Source organism: Ambystoma mexicanum, chromosome 1p (assembly GCF_040938575.1).
Source record: "Ambystoma mexicanum isolate Mex_15411 chromosome 1p, UKY_AmexF1_1, whole genome shotgun sequence".
Classification (NCBI taxonomy): Eukaryota; Metazoa; Chordata; class Amphibia; order Caudata; family Ambystomatidae; genus Ambystoma; species Ambystoma mexicanum.
In genome coordinates, this window is record NC_090921.1 from 516,631,135 (window position 1) to 516,646,736 (window position 15,602).

A 15,602-nucleotide genomic window follows, 5' to 3' on the forward strand; every position below is an offset into this window, starting at 1 on the left:
CGACTTTCCAACTCACTACAATACACATGCTCCCACATGTTTACCCAACCACCACGCCAGACCCAACAGACTCAAAATACGCACATTACCTATGATCATAACCTCCTCTCCCATGCAAGTATCACACAGGAACCTCAGACTAAAAACTCGCACTTCTTCCAAATGTCACATTTCCCACCAGGGACTGCACTCACTCAACTCTAGTATCACTCTGCCATCCAAAACTAAGCCCACTCTCAATCCCACCGAGATACTTGATTGAATATAAGCGGTAGGGCACCTGGCGGGGTCCTGATTTACCCAGGTAGGTAAACATATAATAAACAAAAAAATCAGGATGACGAGATCCAGACCAAGTTCCGTGTGTGTATGTTTATTCGCATCAACACAGAAAGTTTTTCAAGTAATCAAAACAATTTATTTTACAGATCTTTCGATAAGCACGAAAGGTACAATGTGAACGGACAAGGTTTACTGATGAGAAGTGATAACACGTATGTGTGTAGACCTCGCAACTGCAGAGGCCAAAACTACACTCAAAAAACAGATTTCCCACAGTTGGACAGGGTAACAACCCTAATAGGCAGGGAAAGGTGTGCTCTTAGACTTGCGTCAGTCCAAGGCATGATTAACACATGGTGCACACAACACAATTTACATGAAACGTACACAAGGGGGGTGGAGTTGTGACACAGGGATCGACACAGGGTGTGTTTCGGCCAAAAAAGAGGCTAGAATGGCGCCTGTCTTTGTGCTGGCCTTCGTCAGGAGATGCACCTATGGCGGTGCTGTCCGTTGTGTCTGTGAATAAAAACATATTGGTGAGGATCTCGGGAGTCAATTTACTAAGTACTAATTGGTATTTAATACGGGCATAGTGGTGCCAGAGAGGTACACCATGTGGTGTCTCTTGAGGACAGCGTACCTGCTGTTGTGGTAGCCGGAGGCTGTTATGAGGGTCATCCATGAAAAATGCAGGATTGACGGTGCACGAATGGCATTTGTTCTGTCGGCTGTCTTTGTGGACGGGCCGATTCGTCTCAGGGTCCCGTGCAACTGATGTAGGCCGGGATAAGTCCTGAATCTGAGAAAGGATATAAAACGCGGGTAATGAAAACCCGGCTGCATGTGATGGAAACAAACCCATTGGGTGAAGGTGGTCCGAAAAAGGGCTCTGACCCCACTGGTGTGGTGGTGGTACGGTGCTCGGGGCTGCAATAGCAAGACACCTGGGTTCTGTGCTCCTGGGTGTGCCGAGTTGGGTGATGGTCGGCTAGGCTAGGCAACATGACTAAGGTAGCCCTGGGATGACAGAGGTGTTTATTGTGAATATACAACTGTCCAGGTAATGTCTAAGCCGGGCACGGGATTAATGGGCGTGGGCTGCGTGTCGGTGCCTGGAATGGAAATTGTCAGGGAAGAGGAGACTCGCTGTCGCAGGGGTGCGGTAAAGAGCTGGAGTTGGTAGCTTACCGCAGTGAGCTCGCAGGTGCTGCGCTCCGTAGTGCCAGGACCTCTGAACGCCGTAGTAGTTGTGAGGAAGACAGAGTAGTGGTGCCTTATAAGCTAACCTGGGCCTAACAGGGACCAATCCAAACTGGCGGAGGGCCTGGTCGCGGGGGCCAATCGCGAGGGGCTGGTCGAGTGGGTCACGGTCGCGTGGTGTAGTGGGAAATGTAGTTCCCTAATGCCACCAGGAGTGATGTAGTGACGGGGAGGGCATATTCTATAGATGGAAGAAAGGTGTTTTGTTAGAAATGTTTCCATTCGACAGTTATGTTCAGGCCGTTTCGTACTGTGTCCAATTTGTGTACCCATTTTTGCTCGAGTCTAGTGAGAGCCAAATTGATATCGCCACCCCGGCGTTGTGGCTGGAGTTGTTGGACCACCGTCCAGAACAACTGATCGTGGGTGTGTTTTGCCTTGGCGAAATGTTCAACTAGTGGCTTATCTTCGACTTGGTTTTTGATACAGGACCTATGTTCATTGATCCTTTGTTTGATTGGTCTGATGGTTTTGCCAATGTAGACCAATTGACAGGGGCACTTGATGGCGTAGATAATGAACCTACTTTCGCAGTTCGTGTGGCTGTTCAATTTCCAAGTGAGATTATTGTGGACAAAAGTTTTGCTGTTTTTGGTGAAGCGACATGCGACACATTGTCCACAGCTGAAGTGTCCCACCACGGGTGGGAGATTCCACAAGGTGGAGGTAGGTCTGTTTGGTTCCAAGTAGGTGTGTACCAGTGTGTCTCTGAGGTTTTTGTTTTTCTTGAAAGCAAATAACGGTTTTTTGGCTAGGCTCCCCTCGTTTTTGATCAGATGCCAATGTTTATTGATGGTGTTCTTTATGAGATTGCTGATTGGGTTGTATGTGGTGACACAGACAACCCTGTTGATGGGATCTTTTTCTCTCGTGGTGAGGCAGACCGAGCGATCTGTGTTGGCTGCTCTTTTCTTGGCGCTCCTGATGGATTTTCTAGGGTAGCCCCTTTCTCCGAGGCGTTTTTGTAGTTGTTGCGCATGGTATTTGAATTTTTCTGTGTCGGAGCAGTTCCTGCGGATGCGAAGGAATTGGCTGTACGGGAGATTATACTTCAATCCTTGAGGGTGGTAGCTCGAGAAGTGGAGCAGAGTGTTTCTGTCCGTGGGTTTTCTAAAGAGTTCCGTTTTCAGTTTCTCTCCGGATCTATAGATGTGAAGATCTAAAAAGTTGATGGATTGGTAGTCCCACTCGATGGTAAACTTAATGTGGTTGTTGCGTGTGTTGATCCATTGGTGGAAGGCTAAAAGTGTGTCTTTGCTTCCTTCCCAGACAAGTAGTACGTCGTCAATGTAGCGGCGCCAGATCTTGATGTGTGTTCTGTATGGGTTGTCGTTGTGATAGATATGATCCTCTTCATACTGAGCCATGTATAGGTTGGCGACGTCCGGTGCGAAAGTGGCCCCCATGCTTACGCCTTTGATTTGTTGATATAATTGTTGGCCAAAAAGGAAGAGGTTTTCGCCCATCGCAATGCGGATGCATTCGAGCAGGAAGTTAGTAGGTACGGAGGAGACGTCTGTCCTTTTTTCGAGGCAGACGGCCAGTGCTTGTAATCCTTCCAGCTGTGGGATCGAGGTGTATAGTGCCTCGACATCCATGGTGACCAGTATGGAGTCTGTCGAGAGCTGTATGGTATCTAGGACCTTGATGGTTTCCGTGCTATCTCTGAGGTAGGATGCCATTTTTCCGATGAAGGGTTTCATAAAGAAGTCTGTGTACAGGGATAAAGGTTCCAGTAGTGAGTCACATGCGGAGACTATGGGTCTCCCTGGTGGTTTTGTGGCATGTTTGTGTATTTTCGGTAAGATGTAAAACGCCGGAGTCCTCGGATTGGTTTTGTTGAGGAACATCCGTTCTTCTTGGCAGATCCAGCCCTCGTCCTCGGCGTGTTTTGTGAGGTTGAGGATCTCTTCTTGTAGGCGTTCTGTGGGGTCTCTGTTCAACATTTTGTAAGAAGTTAGGTCGTTGAGGAGTCGTTGGCACTCTTGGTTATAATCTGTGGTATTCATGATAACGATGCCCCCTCCCTTATCTGCTGGCTTTATAGTGATAGTGGTGTCTTGGTGAAGGTCCTTCAGGGACTTTCTCTCCGCTCGTTTCAGGTTGTCCTGATAGAAGTTGTTCTTTCTAATGCCGATATTAACGGTGTTCATGATCATTTTTTCAAATGTTTCGAATTCACTCGAAAATACACAAACATGCCACAAAACCACCAGGGAGACCCATAGTCTCCGCATGTGACTCACTACTGGAACCTTTATCCCTGTACACAGACTTCTTTATGAAACCCTTCATCGGAAAAATGGCATCCTACCTCAGAGATAGCACGGAAACCATCAAGGTCCTAGATACCATACAGCTCTCGACAGACTCCATACTGGTCACCATGGATGTCGAGGCACTATACACCTCGATCCCACAGCTGGAAGGATTACAAGCACTGGCCGTCTGCCTCGAAAAAAGGACAGACGTCTCCTCCGTACCTACTAACTTCCTGCTCGAATGCATCCGCATTGCGATGGGCGAAAACTTCTTCCTTTTTGGCCAACAATTATATCAACAAATCAAAGGCGTAAGCATGGGGGCCACTTTCGCACCGGACGTCGCCAACCTATACATGGCTCAGTATGAAGAGGATCATATCTATCACAACGACAACCCATACAGAACACACATCAAGATCTGGCGCCGCTACATTGACGACGTACTACTTGTCTGGGAAGGAAGCAAAGACACACTTTTAGCCTTCCACCAATGGATCAACACACGCAACAACCACATTAAGTTTACCATCGAGTGGGACTACCAATCCATCAACTTTTTAGATCTTCACATCTATAGATCCGGAGAGAAACTGAAAACGGAACTCTTTGGAAAACCCACGGACAGAAACACTCTGCTCCACTTCTCGAGCTACCACCCTCAAGGATTGAAGTATAATCTCCCGTACAGCCAATTCCTTCGCATCCGCAGGAACTGCTCCGACACAGAAAAATTCAAATACCATGCGCAACAACTACAAAAACGCCTCGGAGAAAGGGGCTACCCTAGAAAATCCATCAGGAGCGCCAAGAAAAGAGCAGCCAACACAGATCGCTCGGTCTGCCTCACCACGAGAGAAAAAGATCCCATCAACAGGGTTGTCTGTGTCACCACATACAACCCAATCAGCAATCTCATAAAGAACACCATCAATAAACATTGGCATCTGATCAAAAACGAGGGGAGCCTAGCCAAAAAACCGTTATTTGCTTTCAAGAAAAACAAAAACCTCAGAGACACACTGGTACACACCTACTTGGAACCAAACAGACCTACCTCCACCTTGTGGAATCTCCCACCCGTGGTGGGACACTTCAGCTGTGGACAATGTGTCGCATGTCGCTTCACCAAAAACAGCAAAACTTTTGTCCACAATAATCTCACTTGGAAATTGAACAGCCACACGAACTGCGAAAGTAGGTTCATTATCTACGCCATCAAGTGCCCCTGTCAATTGGTCTACATTGGCAAAACCATCAGACCAATCAAACAAAGGATCAATGAACATAGGTCCTGTATCAAAAACCAAGTCGAAGATAAGCCACTAGTTGAACATTTCGCCAAGGCAAAACACACCCACGATCAGTTGTTCTGGACGGTGGTCCAACAACTCCAGCCACAACGCCGGGGTGGCGATATCAATTTGGCTCTCACTAGACTCGAGCAAAAATGGGTACACAAATTGGACACAGTACGAAACGGCCTGAACATAACTGTCGAATGGAAACATTTCTAACAAAACACCTTTCTTCCATCTATAGAATATGCCCTCCCCGTCACTACATCACTCCTGGTGGCATTAGGGAACTACATTTCCCACTACACCACGCGACCGTGACCCACTCGACCAGCCCCTCGCGATTGGCCCCCGCGTCCAGGCCCTCCGCCAGTTTGGATTGGTCCCTGTTAGGCCCAGGTTAGCTTATAAGGCACCACTACTCTGTCTTCCTCACAACTACTACGGCGTTCAGAGGTCCTGGCACTACGGAGCGCAGCACCTGCGAGCTCACTGCGGTAAGCTACCAACTCCAGCTCTTTACCGCACCCCTGCGACAGCGAGTCTCCTCTTCCCTGACAATTTCCATTCCAGGCACCGACACGCAGCCCACGCCCATTAATCCCGTGCCCGGCTTAGACATTACCTGGACAGTTGTATATTCACAATAAACACCTCTGTCATCCCAGGGCTACCTTAGTCATGTTGCCTAGCCTAGCCGACCATCACCCAACTCGGCACACCCAGGAGCACAGAACCCAGGTGTCTTGCTATTGCAGCCCCGAGCACCGTACCACCACCACACCAGTGGGGTCAGAGCCCTTTTTCGGACCACCTTCACCCAATGGGTTTGTTTCCATCACATGCAGCCGGGTTTTCATTACCCGCGTTTTATATCCTTTCTCAGATTCAGGACTTATCCCGGCCTACATCAGTTGCACGGGACCCTGAGACGAATCGGCCCGTCCACAAAGACAGCCGACAGAACAAATGCCATTCGTGCACCGTCAATCCTGCATTTTTCATGGATGACCCTCATAACAGCCTCCGGCTACCACAACAGCAGGTACGCTGTCCTCAAGAGACACCACATGGTGTACCTCTCTGGCACCACTATGCCCGTATTAAATACCAATTAGTACTTAGTAAATTGACTCCCGAGATCCTCACCAATATGTTTTTATTCACAGACACAACGGACAGCACCGCCATAGGTGCATCTCCTGACGAAGGCCAGCACAAAGACAGGCGCCATTCTAGCCTCTTTTTTGGCCGAAACACACCCTGTGTCGATCCCTGTGTCACAACTCCACCCCCCTTGTGTACGTTTCATGTAAATTGTGTTGTGTGCACCATGTGTTAATCATGCCTTGGACTGACGCAAGTCTAAGAGCACACCTTTCCCTGCCTATTAGGGTTGTTACCCTGTCCAACTGTGGGAAATCTGTTTTTTGAGTGTAGTTTTGGCCTCTGCAGTTGCGAGGTCTACACACATACGTGTTATCACTTCTCATCAGTAAACCTTGTCCGTTCACATTGTACCTTTCGTGCTTATCGAAAGATCTGTAAAATAAATTGTTTTGATTACTTGAAAAACTTTCTGTGTTGATGCGAATAAACATACACACACGGAACTTGGTCTGGATCTCGTCATCCTGATTTTTTTGTTTATTATAAGAGATACTTGATTGTACACCCAAAACAGGTAAACAGGCACAACATAATAAGATTAACCAGGCACCGCACCTCAGATGCGCCCTGCTCAATGTCCGCTCTCTTAACGCACATGCTCTTGAAATCAACAACCTCATCTCAAGCCAGAACATAGATATATTAGCCATTATGGAAACATGGCTCCACAAAGCATCTGGCCAGACCATAACTCTAGCCCTTTCTGCAGATTACTCTATCCTCAGACAGGATAGACCCTCCAAAATAGGAGGTGGGGTAGCTATAATCTTCAAAAATGCTCTACATCTTAGACCGATAACTCACCACTGGGAAGGCAACGCAGACATCCTGTCAGCCAAACTGACGCTCTCTCCTAACAGTACCATTAATGTTCATCTTATCTATCGTCCCCCCCGGGACTCCCAGCAGACTTCCAAGGACACATCAACCACTTACTTAGCGAAAATATTTAAAAAACTACCAAAACCTTACCTTCTTGGCGGCCTCAACCTTGGTTTCAATTCCCCTAATGATAAAGCCGCTATATCCTCCAGCAAGGACCTCTCAGACCTTGGCTTTTCCCAAAAAATGATGACGCCAACCCATTCCAAAGGTCGTACACTGGACTGGCTAGTCGACCACAATTGCGGGACTACCATCACATCCAACATGGTCTACCCTTGGACAGACCATAGCTGTATACAATTCTCCTTCCCTACTGCCCCTATCACTAAAAAGAATACTTGTGCCCCAGCTACCCAAGCAAGAAGTTCGAAATAATTAACTGCTGAAAACCTCCGACCATATCTTGACTTACTGTGTCTAGCACCTCAATTTTCGCAAGACCCCAACACCTTAGCGGATATATTTAAGGACACCCTTACTCACGCAATCAATACCATTGCCCCACTCGAAAACAAGAATGAAAAGAAGTCCTTCCACTCCAACGCTTGGTTCACAGAGGACCTGCAAACCTTACGAAACAACAAGCGCACAGCGCTCAAAAGCTGGCAGGCCGACCCCAGCGACACCACTAAAGACAGCTTTAAAGCTATAGCCAAAAAATACAAAGACGCCATCTTCAATGCCAAATCTAAGGCATACAATATCTGAATAGCAGAAGCCAAATCTCAATCCAAAGAGCTCTTCTCCATCTTCAGTGAACTTACAGACCCTCCCATCTTCACAGACGAGATTGTGAAAGATGAAGCCTGCTGCAATAGCATACAAGCTGCCATGCTAAAAAAAATAGAACTCGTATAACACAAAATCCGAGACCATTAAAACACTTTAATGAACCAAAACCAGACTTTACAGACCTCACTATCCACAAAAACATCAACAGCCCCAAATTCATCTTTAAAGACATCTCTGAATCAGAAGTCATAAACATCCTCAAACACCTGAAACCAACGCCATGCAAGGGCGACATATGCCTCCCCAAGCTCATCAAAGAATGAGCCGAGCCACTAGCTCCACTTCTGACTGCCTTTATCAACTCCTCCTTTAAAACAGGCACTGTCCCAGACCGCCTTAAAGAGGCCTGGGTGCGTCCCCTCCTAAAAAAGCCTACCTTAGACCCCGCCCAGCCAAACTACCGTCCCATAACAACTATCCCGTTTCTTCTCAAAATACTGGACAAGGCTACTCATTGCCAGATCCAACTATACTTAGAAACCAACTCCATCCTAGGCAAAAGACAGTCTGGATTCCGCAAAGGGCATGGAACCGAAACCGCCCTGCTTGATCTAAAGAATCAAATCACCAAAATCCTTGACAACGGCAAGCCTGCACTCCGTCTCCTTTTAGACCTCTCAGCAGCATTCGATCTTGTTGATCATAAAACTGTCACCTCACACATGCAGCACACTTCTCCGATCAAGCAGCCTCCTGGATCACTTCCTTTCTTGAAGGAAGAGCTATGAAAGTCTTCTCTAACTCAGCCAATGTAGTTCCCTCCATCATCTACTGTGGCGTCCCACAGGGATCCTGCACTGCTCCCACGCTATACAATCTCTTTACTAAGCCCCTTTTCGATAGACTGGATGAACTTGGGATTGCATACACTAATTACGCTGATGATACAAGTGCTCCTTCCCTTAACCAATGTATATAACCAAGACGCCACAGCACTAAGACTAATCTACTCCACTATCCAAGCATGGATGGCCACTAACTGCCTCTGCCTTAACGGGGACTAGACAGAGAGCCTCATTCTTGGTCAAAAGGCTACTCTAGCCAAACCGGACTGTCTCTACGCCATCTTCACCATAGACAACTGCATCATTCCAGTATTCTGCTCAGTTAAAACCTTAGGGGTTCACATAGACGCTACCCTCTCTATGAACAAACAAGTTTGCACCATTGTCTCTGCATCCGCCTTTAGCACAAAACTCATTAATGCCATTAAACCCTTCCTAACCAAGGAAAATTGCCTCTCCATAGCTAGAGCCATAATAGGAGCTAAGATCGACTATTGTAATGCACTCCTAGCTGGCACCTCCATGAAAAACCTAAACCGACTCCAAATAACCCAAAACATCTCATTAAGAGCTGCATTAAGTATCCCCAGGAGAGTCCACATCGCACAAGCTAGAAAGTCGGCTCACTGGCTCCCAGTCAAAGTCTGCATCACATTCAAAATCCTCACGACCACTCATAAATGCATGAACTACACTGCACCACCCTATCTATCAGAAACGCTATCCAGATCCACCTCAAGCAGGCCCACAAGATCCAACTACACTAACTTACTCACTGTACCACGCATCAACAGGACCAAAGCAGACGTGATAGGCTTCCCATACATAGCCCCTAATCTGTGGAACTCTCTCCCCACTGCCCTCAGAGCTGAAACCTCTCTCCCGACCTTTAGAAGAAGCCTCAAAACTGTTCTCTTCAACTAACCTTTCTCTCCCTCCCAGGCTCATCCCCCTCCCACTACCTACCTGTTCCCTTAAATTGTTCCATGCACAGTTTACAGCAACTATGCCTATTTGTTTCCTGATATGTAACTAAGTATGTTCATTCTCTGTAACAAGCACCACGATGCCTCTGGGCTGATGTGCGCTCTACAAATATGAATAAATAAAATATGTATGGCTTCAGGATACCTGGTAGCATGGTCCACCATAAACAATATAAATTGGTGGCCTGAAGAAGTGGGAGGATCAAGGGGACCGACAATGTCAATCCCTACCCTCTCAAAGGGAACTCCCACCACTGGGAGAGGCACCAAGGGTGCCAGGTTCTTGGCTCCACTCTTGCCAGAAGTCTGACAAGTGTGACAGCTCCTACAGAATCTCTACATCAGACCCCATCTTGGGCCAGTATAAATACATAGATATTCTCTCTTTGGTCTTCTTGAAGCTCAACTGACCAGCCAAATGGATCTCATGGGCTAACTGTAGAAACTGGTGTCTCACCACCTGGGGCACTACAAGTCTTCTGTAGTCCCATAGGGTAGACTCAATAGGTTCACTGCAAAGGAGGCCATCCTCGCAGTAAAGCCTATGCTTCCCTGGCACTTGCCCTTCCAGCTGGGAAGCTGCCTGTTGATGGAGACCTTCAAGAGTAGGACACTCCATTTGACCTCAGCTGAAGTCTGCCATAGAGGGTCCACCTTCTGCCAGTAAAGACTGCAGCTCAGGATCGTCTTTAGGATCCATATCTCTAACATAGGGAAGGGCTTCATCCAGCTCTGTTTCATCAGTAGCTGTTTCGCCACTTTCTGGTTGGTCCTCCCACTCAGCCTTAGCTGGGTAAAGGGGTCACTGGGGTGACCTTGGACTGTCCTCTTAGGGATGTCCTTGTCCTTAGAACAGGTTTAGGTATTATACCTTTCTTTCTTCCTGAGACTTTGGGGTTCCCGGAATTAGAAGTATGTCCTGCCTTTGGACTGGGAGTTATAGGTACTTCTGTAACTTCCCACTGAGAGTCATCTAAAGTTGCTTCCCTGGCCAATCTTGTTTGCTCCTGCTTCCTTTTACTGAGAGACCTGGGGGTGCCTGATACAACTCCAAGAGTCTTTAAGTCATTCCCAAACAGGACTCTCCCAGTCACCTCATTTTGTACACTGGCAGGTATTCTAACAGTCATATTGTTGCACTGGATGAAAGCTATTGGAACCATCTGGATTGGGCCTCCTGCAAGTTTAGTGTGACCTTTGGGTGCCTTAGCAACATCCTCAGGTTTGAAAAAGCTTTCATCAACTACTTTAATGCTTGCCCCAGTGTCTCTAATGGCAGGAGTATCCTAACCATTCACAAGTAACACTGTCCTTGTAATAATCTTTTGTGTTATCTGGAATCGAGTTGTACACATCCACATTCGGCTGTTCCCACGGACACTAAAGAAACACTGGCTGATACTCCAATGGGGTCTTCAGCCAACAGTTGAAAGTTACCACTTGCCATATGAACTTCTCCCTCAGGGATGAAGGTTAAGGAGGCAGTGTGGACCCCTGAACGTTTACCCTTACACCTGGGCTCCCCTTTCACATGGTCAGAAGACCCACATGCTTAGCATTTACCAAATGCTCTCTGGAATGGGGGTTTCTGCTGACCTCCCTCTGGGTTAGCACCAGAGGGTTCACTAGACTGAACAGGTTTCCCATGGGACTTACCCTTCTTATGTTTGTGGCCTTCTTTTGGATGGTTAGAATTAAAATTCTCTTTTCTTTCTTGTGCTGCTCCCCCTCATCCTTTTTGGGAGTGGCCCCAGAATCCTTGTGTGAGTGGCCCTGTTGGCAACCCACAAGTCAGCAGCCTTTGCTAACTTTTTGGGCTCAATCTCATTTGAGTCAGCCAAGTGCTGTCTCTTCTCAGGAGAGCAGGCATCAACAATAGATTCTAATAAAAACAGATTTCTGATTCCTTCAAAGGTGTTCACTTTGTAACCCTTAACCCAACCATTCACACACCCAGGTAGCCCAAGGGGTACCATTAGTCTTCCTGAAGGGCCTAAACCTCTTAAGGTACTGGGGAGGAGTCTTCCCAAAACTGGCTACTAAGGCCAGCTTTAAATTCTCATACTGTTGTTTTTCAAGCTCACTCAATTCCCTTATAGCATCACTTGCATCCTGGGTGAGCCTAGACAAAAGCCAGGGAATTAACTCATTCCCTGTGAGACCTTGAGTCCTATGATTATACTCCAAAGCATCCAACTAATGCAAAATATCAAGTTTCACATCATACATACGTACTGCTTCTTTGGGCTGGCAAGATCTCTTGGGGCTGGAAGACCTTGAGGACCCTTGGAGGGAAGCATATCCAATAGACAATCTTTTCATATCCAATGCATGCTGCATTTCCATTTCCCTGATTCCGATATCTTGATGTTTGGCTTCTCTTTCAGCATCTAATCTTTTAGTTTCTAACTCAATTCTCTTCATCTCAAGAGAAACAAATTCTGGGCTCAATGTTGGACCTTGTGGGGTCCCAGTGGAAATGGGTTGAGGCAAAGGGGCAGGCTGTGGCAAAGAGGGGTTTCTGACCTGAGACTCCTCTACCTCCTCTGGCTCCTCTTCCAGATTGGAGTTAGTCTAAACTGTCATCCTCATCATTTTCCACATTTCTTGGGTTAATAGGTGTCAAGGCCTACTACCCAAACATTGGTGATTCAACAACCTTGTTATCAACTCATTTGTCTTTCCTTTTACAGTAAGATTTCAGCTGATCTACTGTGAGAATGATCAGGGCTTCCTGACTGAACATATCCATATTTGGCATGTTACAATTGCGTTTTACTTTCTGGGGCAGCTTAGCCTTGTGGGGGTTTCATTGAACATAAGCATAGCAAAATACCTAATGTAACAACTCTACACAAATCCTCACCACCTGCCACCAGTGTTAGGCACGATTGTATGTAGTAACCCTGTAGGAGACTACACCAGCCGTGTCCTCTTAGCAATAGGTAACCCAACCTTTGGTATAGGCCTGTACTACACAAGTTGGTAGAGTGACTGAGCAGCAAGGCTTATCTCACGAGTAATCAATGTGAGCTGTAGAGGTGTAACAGAGATTCACAGTGACAGGTATTCAAATAACACTTCTACTCAAGGTTTCTTATTAAAATAATTATTTATTAATTTAACAGTCACTTTTAAAATAAGCCTTCTTTGGAAAGGGCAATTGTCAACAATAAAATACACTTCAAAAATACACTCCTTTAGATTCAGTTAAGTAGATACCCTTTTGGAATGTCACACACACACGCACACTTCCTACACCCTGAGGGGACTTCAATTGCTAGGACACTGTGGTCATTGATAAATCACTTTTACACTTAATGTAATACTGAGTTTGTGGGAAAAGGCAAAGGTTAGGGAAGGAAACAAAGGGTAACAAGTTTCTCATAAAAGGTAAACACTTTACAATTCCCCAATGAAATAAAGGTTAACCCTTTCCCAGCTATACAAGTAATTTATGTATGACTTTTTGAGGGACAGCTAAACACAAAGTCAGAGGGTAAGAGGAGTCTTCATGGAGCCAGGACAGCCAATGTCAATTGAGCAAAGTCTAGGGAAGCTGAGACGCTTCTTGAAGATGGCACAAAATTCTTGCACAATGTTGGAGAGTTTTTTGTTGTAAAAAGAATCACTGTTTGGCCACAAGCTGGGAGATCTTGTGAGAAGCACAGCTGCAAGCAACTCTGCAAAGGGCAGCAAATGCAAGTCTCCAGTGAGAGCAAGCAAGCTACACACAAGAGGTAAGTACCCCTAGTTACACAGTACCTTGAGTCTGAAGAAAGGGATCCAGCTGGCTTCTGTTCCTTTTTTGTTGTTCCTGGGCCTCAGTCATGGGGACAAGAGGGAGGACGTCTGAGGACTCCTGCACTACGGTTCGAAGGTCGGTGGCAGCAATGGACTTACTCCAGATCAGCGGCACTTCACGGTTTCAGCTATTTGCAAATAGCACCACTGCAGTTCTTGGACACCTTGTGGGCTCCCCTTGGTTCTGGGGTTCAGCACTCTGTTCAGGTGGCTCAGGCTTGGGTAGTCCTGCTTCTCTTCCTGGAGCTCAGGTCCAACTTAAAGACAATGCACTCCTTCTTGGTGTTCCTGTCCCCTGGCACTCATTTCCAGCAGCACCGAAGAAGTACAGCCAGCAGGGAGAGGGATTCCAGTCCAGTTCGTCTTGGGGTCAGTTGGTCCCACCAACCCAATGGAAGAAGTAGTCTGTTCCGGGTTTCTCTAGTCCATGCGAAAATTGGAGCTTCAGTATTGTAGCATGGCTTCACCGGGCAAACCAACGGTCCAGGAGGGTACAGCAAGCTTCTCTTCCAGTTTCTTCTTCAGTTCATTCGTCCAGTGAAGGACTCCCTTTCCCCTGGGCCTCACAGTGTTTAACACAAGCGCACAATCAAAGTTATTATGCGTGTATGCAAGGTCCTGGGGCGCACAGGGGGAAAGCATGTTATTTTTTACTGGACATCTATGATAGATTCCAGTAAAAAAAATACTATCCCTGTCCCCTGGTCTCTTGGGCTCCACAGCCTCTCAGAAGAAGAGCCGATCTTGGCAAGTGGGTAGGGGGCTTGTGCAACAAAGACAGTTTTAAAATGCCTTTGTTGTACAAACCCCCATGCTCCTCCACTGACCAAATCCAGCTCCACAGACCAACACGCGCACGCACACGCACATTCACACAGAAAGCACTCTATCATTCACACAAGCACCCATCATCATACACTCACTCATAACACATGCATACACTCATCCTTACACATAACTAAATATAAAATAAATGAACATAAACGTACCTTCTGCCCCGGTCATGAAGTTTCCTCCTCAGCACTCCAGCTCACTGCATCACGAACAGGAATTTGGAAGCAAAAACCTTCTGGTTCCTGCACACCAGATTGTGGATGCTGAAACTCCCTGCTCCAGCCTGCCCTGTCTGTATGTCCAAAGAGGTGCAGGAGCTCCCTCTCGCACCTATAGAAATGCAGTTCCCCAGCCAGCATTTCCAATGAGCTTTTCAAGGCTCGCGTAGCAAAGCGCCCGAGCCTTGCATGCCTCATTGAGCATGTGCGGCTGGGGAACTGAACTATCAAAGTTTTTCCGTTTAACAGTCCAGCCAGCCCAGGAGCACTTCCTCGGCTGGAAAAAGAAGCTGAGGGAGCACTTAGTGTTTCACTGGGTTGGCTCCTCGGCTCTTCCATAATGGGTGAGGGGGCTATTGGTCGATGCCCTCTCACCCATTGGGGATGAGCCGCACCTGCCCAGGGCGCCCCAGCCCTGCTCTTTCTTTCGTCCCTTAAATATCTTTTTTTTAAAAAACATTTTTTTACTTTTCAGGCTGGGGTCTTGCGCCCCCTTGGGGCCCACGGACGACAGTTTAAATACCTTTGCTTTAGGGTGATATGTGCAATTTTAACGATACAAGAAATTCCAATAACCTCATCTGCAAATTCAGCAGCCATTAGAAACATGAATCCATAAAAATAATCAACATGTTTTATACCTGATGCCTCAGGAACAAATGCATGTGCCCTTGCTTTACACAGATTATATGCTCAAAGTTTTTTTTACTTAATAGACTGAAAGACTCTAGGAGATCAAAACGGTGATTTTTAATTCATGGTAACATTTGCAAAGGCTTTCTAGCGTGTACGCAATTGTTTCCTAGTAGGATTGTGTCATGCATCATTGTATGCCATCAGAAGGCCAACAAAACCCTTTCGGGGTGACCCAGAACACATTCTTCAGAGGGGAAGTGGATACTAATCCTCCCTTCTGAGATATCCATATCACAACAATTTGTAAGGTAACAACCTGAATATCTGTCCAGATTTTTGCAACACTTTATTGTCTAGATTTTCACACTATAACAAATGCTCCCAGTGG

At 46.7% G+C, this 15,602-nt stretch overlaps 1 protein-coding gene across 3 annotated transcripts in view; it reads left to right on the plus strand.

Moving 5' to 3' along the window:
* Nucleotides 1–15,602, plus strand: part of LOC138574155 (HAUS augmin-like complex subunit 8) — a 414,120-nt gene that overhangs the window by 260,275 nt on the left and 138,243 nt on the right. The window lies entirely within an intron of this gene.